Source organism: Triticum dicoccoides, chromosome 3A (genome assembly GCF_002162155.2).
Source record: "Triticum dicoccoides isolate Atlit2015 ecotype Zavitan chromosome 3A, WEW_v2.0, whole genome shotgun sequence".
NCBI classification, from domain to species: Eukaryota; Viridiplantae; Streptophyta; class Magnoliopsida; order Poales; family Poaceae; genus Triticum; species Triticum dicoccoides.
The window spans coordinates 745,142,813-745,151,595 of record NC_041384.1 but is presented as its reverse complement, the minus strand read 5'-3'; the positions used below and the strand labels follow the sequence as shown (position 1 = coordinate 745,151,595).

Here is an 8,783-nt window from a genome sequence, read left to right as displayed (position 1 = left end):
CAAAGAGGCTTCACAAGATAATAAACAAATAATAGTAGTTTTCCTGAGTCTAATGAGTTTCCAACTGCACAATTAGGCATTAGATTATCACCTACATACCCACCAACAATATTTAACCAGCAAACAGCGACACTTGCAAGAAATAAGCAGAATGGAAAAGCAAATTATGATCAAATAAATACTTCGATGGTAATTTTCTTTGTTGTTGTTGTATAACACTGAGATCAAGTTCAATAAAAGTAAGCAAAGCAGACAAGATGCTGACTGCTTCATATAGTTGGCGCACACAATGATGGTGGAAAACCAATATATAGTTGATCAGGTAAGGTGGCTTCACTTAGCTCCGCGAACAACTCGATCTGCAATGTCTTGACGTCCACCGAAAGTAACTCAAACTTGGGCTTCTCATGTGAAGATCTGGTGTACGGCTGGGCTCCTATGAGCAGGTATCCCGCGCCTACGGAAAGCAGAGCAGCACCCTTTACCGGCAACGGGAGGGCCTTCTCCAAGTGCCATTTGTTGTTCCTGAGAGAAGAATATGTCAGCAAATACGTATCGTCATCTTCGCTGCGCCTGTCTTGGACTTTACGCAGCATTCCGAACATTCCTTGTGCCGCCTCGACAATGACAAATTCGCTGCCCCATCCTAGTTGAGGTGGGAGGTTGAGAGCAGAGGACTCCATGGTGCGTGGATCAAGCAGGACCAACTTGTTCAGGAAGAGCAAACGCCAACAGAAGCGGCCGTGGACGAACTGACGATCAAACAGCCCATCCTCAACTGGCGGCAGATCAAACAGCTCATCCTCAGGAGCACTCCATTGGTAAAATGGAAGAGAACGCCACTGCCCATCCGAGGAGGAGAAGACAAGCAGAATATTCATCCTGCATTGCACCAAGCACATGACCCTGAATGATAAAACGTCCTCCTCATCGTCGCCCGGAGCAAGGAAAGTCTCCAGCTCGGAAAGCTCCCTTTCACGGACCAGCGCTTTCAGGTCGCCGGGGACGGCCGGCAGCAGGGTGTAGCGGCGGTGCACGGGGTCGCACACGGCGAGGTCCCTGACCCAAAGATTGTGGTACCGGTACCGGAAGTGGCGCAAACCAAGAACGCTGCTTTCTTCTTGTACTAGGGCGCCGGCAATGAGGGCGCGTCCGTCCAAGAAGTCATAGTTGCCAGAAATTCGGGTCGATCGGGTCGAGGAACGGGATCACTGGTCAAGGGTCGCCACCCCTCCGGAACGTGGTACGACGAGGAGTATACTTCTTCGGAACGCTAATCAGGGACGAGGATCCTGATCCAAAGATTTTTGGGTCGATGACCCCGGTACGATCGTCGGTTCGTGGAACGCGATACAAGATCCCCACGATCCTTCCAAAAATATTACGATCTGTGTTGATATATTTCCCGTATTCCAGTCAAAACAAAATCGCATCTAACTTTTTTACATTAAATTGTCATTTATCTCAGCAACTAATTAATAGAAATGGGGCCACATGTGCGCTAATGACTGCGCCATGATTTTCTCAGGAGAGAAGTGCATATTTCAACCCTAAACTCTTGCCCTAATCTATTTTACAATCTTGAACTTTAATACCGTCTAAATTACAACCCCCAAGTCTCAAAACCGGTCAGGATTCAACCCTCTCCTCCCCGATGACCGGTTTTGACCTGGGGTGACCAGTTTTGACTAGTCAACGGGTCCAATCAGCATGCCACGTCAGATTTTTTTTCAAAATTTCAAGAAAAAGTAAATAAAAATCTATAAGATCAGGGAAAAAATATAAAAAGGCAAAATTCCGAAAAAATTGTTTGCGAAAAAAGCTAGGGAAAATAAAAATGATTTTTTTCCTGGAATTTGAGTTTTTGGGTTTTTTCTGGATTTTTTTTTGGAAATTCTTTTTTTATTTTCCGTGTTTTTCGGAATTTGGATTTCTTATTTCTTTTCCTGGATTTTCTTCGATTTTACAGGTTGTTTCCTTGGAAATTTTGCATTTTTTGCTGATGTGGCATGCTGACTGGACCTGTTGACTGGTCAAAACCGGTCAACTAGGCCAAAACCGGTCAACAGAGAGGGGAGGGTTGAATCCTGGCCGGTTTTGAGAGTTGGGGGTTGTAATTTAGATGGTATTGGAGTTTGGGGTTGTAAATTAGACTAGGGCAAAAGTTGAGGGTTAAAATATATGCACTTCTCTCAGCTGCTAGTTTTCCTTTCACACGAAGCATTCTTCTCCAGGAAGTATCCCAAATCCCTCTTCACCGTCCTTCGTCTACAAAACTCCAGCGAACCAGCCCCCCATGGATCCATCCTCAATGTCCAAGCCTCCAAGGTTTTCCTCCTCCAGCGTCCCCTTGCGTACGACGTATGCATCATTGGCGGTAGTGGAATGGGAGAGGCCTCATGCAGCAGCGGACATATCGAAGCGCCGGCGTCCGGCAGGGAGTGGCGTGTCGGGGAAGGGCTGACGCCGGTGGAGCGCGGTTGCGTGGTGCCCTGGTAAGCCTCCATCCTCATGAACTACCTTACATCTTGCATTACGTTTTGGGTCAGCACCATCGATCAGGGTCGCGATCCCTCCATCGACCCAGCTCGACCCGACCTCGTCCCCGATCCTCGATCCGGATCGATCGACCCCGGGTCAAGGATCGCACCCTCGACCCGCGAACCAGGCTACTATGCTCCAGGTACGGCCGCCGGTGAAGGGGAGGAAGGACGAGCAGGAGAAGTCGAAGCCGGTGAAGGCGCGGGCGGCGACGGAGGAGGGGTGTGGTGGCTGGGCCGGGATGAAGGTGGCGTCGCCGACCGCGCCGATAAGAGGCGGCGGGTGGAGGGCGCGGTATCACCGAGGAAGGCGTGGTCGGCGATGAGACGGCGGAATGAGGGGCATGCCGCGGTGGCGTGGGCTAGGTCGGCAGCAGTGGTGAGACGGAGGAAGGTGTCGCGGAGGAGCTCGTCTGGGGTTCGGAAGATCGGCGTCTTCGGTGGTGGTGCTGGCTGCGGCGGCGCCATCGGGCGGGCCGACGGGGGAGTTGGGGATCTACTTTTTCTTTTTTTTTGATTAAAAGGGGTTTCCTCCACCCCATTTTTTATAAAAATGGAGCAACGCAAGTCATCGAGACTGTTACAAGCAACTGGCTCTGCCAGAAGTAACAGACCAGAAAACAGAAACGATCTACATCCCTAGAAGTTTGAATGCAGACCAGACTGAATCAAAGTTACCAAGGAAACCTAACGTCTTTTTTGAAGCCATGCAAGGCTAGACATAAGTCACCATCTGAGACGCGGCAGGAGCAGGACGAAGGGGGGAGATCTCTGCATTTTTCTCCAACATCACTCTGAGTGAGCCTTCAGCGTCCCACCTCGGTTCTTCTTCGAGCACACGCTCAGGCCCAGGCCCAAGAATCCTAAGAAGCTCTCCTCTTCGCCGATCCAGAAGTTGGAGGCATCTTCTCAGCGGGACCGATTGATCGCCTCCACAGAGAATCTTCCAGCGATGTGCTGATCCTTGCCAGTATTGTACGGGTGCTTGTCCATGGTATCCCCTGAAAACACATATCATTACGCATAGTCCAAATGCTCCAAATAGTAGCAACACGGGCAATATTGCCAACAGATTTCTTATTATTCACATTCCAAAAAGAAGACAATTCAGCCATGTTATTAGGGATACTGAACTCAAAAGAGTCAGCCACATCACTCCAAACCTGTCTAGCAACTACACATTCAAAGAACAGGTGGCAAACTGATTCCTCCTCATCACAGAATAAGCATTTTAAGTTATCCACCATCCTTCTTTTGTTCAAATTGTCCCTGGTGAGAATTTTATTATTAAAAGCTAGCCACAAAAAGACTAGATACCTGCGAGGTACAACAATCTTCCAAAAGTTTTTCCAGACAGGAGTAGAAACCCCACCCCAGTTAACCATGGAATAAAAGGATCTAACCAAGTAAGTCCCTAACGCTTCTAAAAGCCAAACAGGTTGGTCCTCCTCGTTAGATAGGGTTTTGGTAGAGATGACTCGGATCAGGTCACGCCATCTCTCCATGAATTCAGTCCCCACACATCTACTGAAAGTAAGTTTTAGATTGAGGCCATCCCATACCTCTGAAACTGAACACTGTTGTTGTTGGCAGATTTCATAAACCTCCCAAAATTGTGTTTTCAGGGAAGTATCCCCCACCCAGTTGTCATCCCAGAAGCTAATTTTGTCACCATTGCCTAAGTTCCATTTAAAAAAAGGTCTTATCCCTTCGAAAGCCCAAGTAACACCCTTCCAAAAAGGTGACTCCATTCTCTGTTTGGACCACAACAAATTAGGCTTGTTGGTTCGATACTTATAATCTACCAATCTAACCCAATTTTTATCACTATCCATAAAATATCTTTTAGCCCAGGAAGCCAGCAAAGCCATATTAAATTCTCTTAAATTGGGCACCCCCAAACCACCAAAGTCTTTTTTCTGTGAAATTAGGCCCCAGTTAGCAAGATGGTATTTATGGTCATCCCCCAGGTTCCCCCAGAAGAAATGAGCCATCTACGAAGTGATAGCATTAATTGCCCATTTAGGAAATTTAATAATAGACATCAAATACATAGGTATACTAGCAATACAGGCTTTGAGGAGAACCAACTTTGCTTCATAGCTAAGCAGTCTCCCTTTCCAACCACAAATTCTTTTAATAATCACCTCACACTTGTCATAATTAATTTTCAACCCAGAAAGGTTTTCAAAACAAGTTAGTCTACCTTTTCTTTTAGTACAAGACTAACAAAATGGGCATATCTTCTGTGACTTCTTCGATGGGCTTGCTGAGGATTGGGCCTCGTTCGTTTTTACTGCATTTTTTGGGGAAAAAATATGTTAGTCACCCTAAAAAATTCATGTTAGTCCCTGTAAAAAAATCGTGCAAGTCAAATGGTGGCTGGTTTCCGAGGGATTGATTGACATTTTGGGTTAATATCTTTGCTAGGACCATAGCTTTGTTGTTAATAGTTTCCATATGTCCTATTTTCGCAAAAAGAAGAACGCCGGCATCCAGGTTTTTGAAGTTCTCTGAAGGTCTTCACCTGAACAAGTAATAAATAGCATTTGTTTTCAGCGATGCCAAGCCTTTGATTGAATTCTCGAAAACTCTTACTTGGTTTGTACATGGCGCGGAGTTTATTCATACCATGATACATGTTTACAAATATGTCATATTTTTGTTTCCCCGCGGTATATATTCCACACCCAAAAAATCATCGCAACACGATGTCATGTTGTTGTCTCTCTTCCCTAGCTCACATTCATGCAATCTTAAACAAAAGTATCATTTTGGCTAATTTGCACTTCCATGCACATAAGAATTCTCACCTTAATAATATTTTAGCATTACCACACAAAAAAAGAAAATTAATGTGTCTAGTGGCCATTTCATCCAGTAAGTTTGGGAGCAAATCCCAACTTTTTGCACTTATTCATGCTCCAAACACTGCAACAGACACAACCATTTAAGTACGGGTGGGGATAGACGTTGACTGACAACATGGAATGGGCGCGGCTACGTCTCGCCTATTGCGAGAAGGTAGCTCGCCTCGCCTCAGAGGAACCTCTTACTGGGCTGGGCCAGTGCTAGTGCATTACCATTTCTATTTTTGTTACATTCATTAGTATTTGGTTCGTTCCTTTTTTTACTTATGTTTATTCATTTGAAATATTCTAAATGCATATATTTCAAAAGGATAATTTGCTTAAATTTTTAAAAGCGTTCATATGAAATGCTAGAAAAACGGTCACACTTAAAGGATGCCCTTGGCGGCGAAGAACATGTGCTAGGGTGTATTTGCAACTTATTTAACCCATGATTATTACTCCCTCCATAAAGAGATATCAGAGCATTTAGATCACTACTCTAGTTATCTAAACGCTCTTATATTTCTTTATAGAGGGAGTACCAATGAATAGGATATAACTTCTCTTTGCTTGATTTTGATGGTATACGGAATTTCTGGTTTTCTTTTCTGCAAATCTAGTTATCTAAATTGACAATAAGAAGCGATTAATTATCATGAATTTAAAAAATATTTATGTAGTGTAGAAACATGTCCATGCAACTAATAGCAAATATTGATACCGGGCGAGCAAGGTGGAACCCATGCAATGGGATGAAGCGGGAGGTTGAACCCATGGGCTACAGATCTGGTGCTTGTGGTCAATCAGACGGATGAACAAATTTCGGATGACGTGGCTGATTGTGAGGGCAGGAAAATCATGCAGCTGAGGACTCCTATTTAGTTATAGTAGATGTACTTGACTCGTACTAGTGCTATCCTTTTGCTTGGTCACGGTGCACAACACACCTTTTTATTTTATGTTTGAGTATTACTATGGAGTCATCGATTATTTGAATCGTCGAATTTTATGGTGTGCTGCCAATGAACTAGGTATCACCGAGTTTGCAGCTGCTACATTATTATTGAATTACATGACTCACTTGGATCCCAAGGTAGTTAGTTTACTTTTGTTGCGTAAAGCTTTGTGTCTTTCTCTATCATTCTTCTATGTGCCATCCTTTCAGCTAGCATACATTGTTCATCTGTAATGAATTCTACAAAAGCAGAAGATGGCATAGATTGTCTGTATGTAATGAATTCGACAAAAGAAAAGGAAAATTCCATGTATTCAATGACCTTTCTTGTACTAGTTCCTCTCTGCATAAAGATGAAATCTTGAAATTTATCACTGATATGAAGCATGTACTATGATGTTATGCATTTGTATGGAGCTTTTGGCTGAAGCTCTTTGCTAGTACCGAAGACAGAACATGATCCTCCACATGCCAGACAAACTAAAGTATAAGTCGTGAATTTGTATCAATTACTCGGTGGACAATGAGAAGATAGATAAAGGGCAGAGTTGTGATTCTTTTTTTAGTTTACTCTTTTAAAAAAAATTGTCCATGACCAGCCTCCTCCGCCAAGAGAAGTTCCTCTACTTCCCCCAGGTGTTGTCGTCTGTCCGTCTCGTCTCCGGTGGCCTTAGGGCCATGGCGATGCGGTGGATCATGACCCTTGTCGGCGGGAGGGCTCTATTTTTAGATATTTCTTCAAGTTTTAGTAGGGTTTCTGTCCTGCTCAGAAAGACGAGACGGTGGCAGCTCCCTAAAGATGAAATAAAGATTCTTCCTGCCTAGCCCCCACCCCGATGGTGTGTCTAGCATTGTCGATGGGCGTGTGGAGGTATGTCTCCAGCAGATCTATCCCAGGTGAATTTGCTCGGATCTGGTCGTAGTTTGTCTATGTTCATATGTCTCCAACGACGGTTGTTGTTCTGCTGCGCTGGTCCTATGGGGTCTTAACATGGCGACTTACCGATTGTCTAATACAAAAAATTTGCCCGGCTGCGGCGAGGGAGGGGCGATGATGGCGGTGTGCCTTCGGCTCGCTTCAGTGCTTGTAGTCGGTGTTAGATGTTCTACGGATCTGAATGCAATTTTTATATTTCTGGTGTTCTTCATACTTCCATAATTGTAGATGAATAGATCGAAAATTTTCTTGCAAAATAAATAAATAAAAGGATTCAATCTAATTGAACCTTTAGCTCCCCAATCCAAAACCCATTTTGCGCCTGATGGCAATTCTATTTGGAGATCTTAGTTGTTAACTCTGGAAAATTTGCGCACAAGTTTCATGCAGTTTAGGTCAGATTATCGAGATCCATGCATGGTTAGTAGCGGTGATGTGTTGTATGTGTGGCTAAATATATACTACTATTTGGATCCAATTTTTGTTCGTCTTCGTTCGTGTGGTTACAGGTTTAATCTTTTCGATCTACAACTCTCTTCGTCGGCAATGGTTGTTGCTCTGGTGCGTTGGTCCTTAGGTGCCTTACCACGACGACTTCCCAACAGTCTACTCTACAACATGGTTTACCAGGCTCCGGTGAGGGAGGTGCGATGACGCAGCGTGTCTTTGGCTTGCTCTAGTGTTTATAGTCGTCGATGGGCGGTCCATGAATCTGGTTATAATTTTTATTACCTCTAGTCTTCTTTGTACTGCCATGATTGATAAGTAGATTGGAAATTTCTCTCGCAAAAAATATTAAAAAAAATACTATATATGTTTGTTTGTATGTGCATGCAAGGCAGAGATAATAGGTAAATACATAGGGTGCACATACGTAAGCACTAGAACCACATACGTTTGCAGACATTTTTTACGGTAAAACTTCCAATCTATTTATAATCAATCACAATGACAGTACAATGAATACCAGAAATAATAAAAATTATATCAAAATCTGTAGACCATCTAGAGACGATTATAAGCACTGAATCAAGCTGAAGGCATGCCACCGTCATCACCCCTGCCTCACTGGAACCGGGCAAAACTTGTTGTAGTAGACAATCGGTAAGTCATCGTGTTGAGGCCAAGACCATCACACTAGAATAGCAACTGCCGTCATTGAAGAAAAACTTAGATCGGAAGGATCCAACCTGCTGTAGATACACGAACACGGACAACAAATACCGGATCCACGTGAATCCACCAAAGACAAATGTCAACCGAATCCCGCGAGATCCACCAGAGAGAAACCTCAACACGCCCTTCGATGACGCTAGAAGCACCACCCGGACGGAAGCTAGGCGGAGAGAACCGTATTTCATCTTCAAAAATCTGTCGTCGCCTCATCAGCTTTCATAAAGCAAACCCTAGAAAAACTCATAAAAGCATCTAATGAAGCCCTCCTGTTGGCAAAGACCAGGATCCACCACGCCTCCATGGCCCTAAGGCCATAGGAGCCA

At 44.3% G+C, this 8,783-nt stretch overlaps 1 pseudogene; it reads right to left on the bottom strand.

Annotated features, from left to right (window-relative positions):
• Positions 1–269: 269 nt before the first annotated feature.
• On the bottom strand, positions 270–3,008 carry LOC119273226 (annotated as a pseudogene).
• Between the last annotated feature and the right edge of the window lie 5,775 nt (positions 3,009–8,783).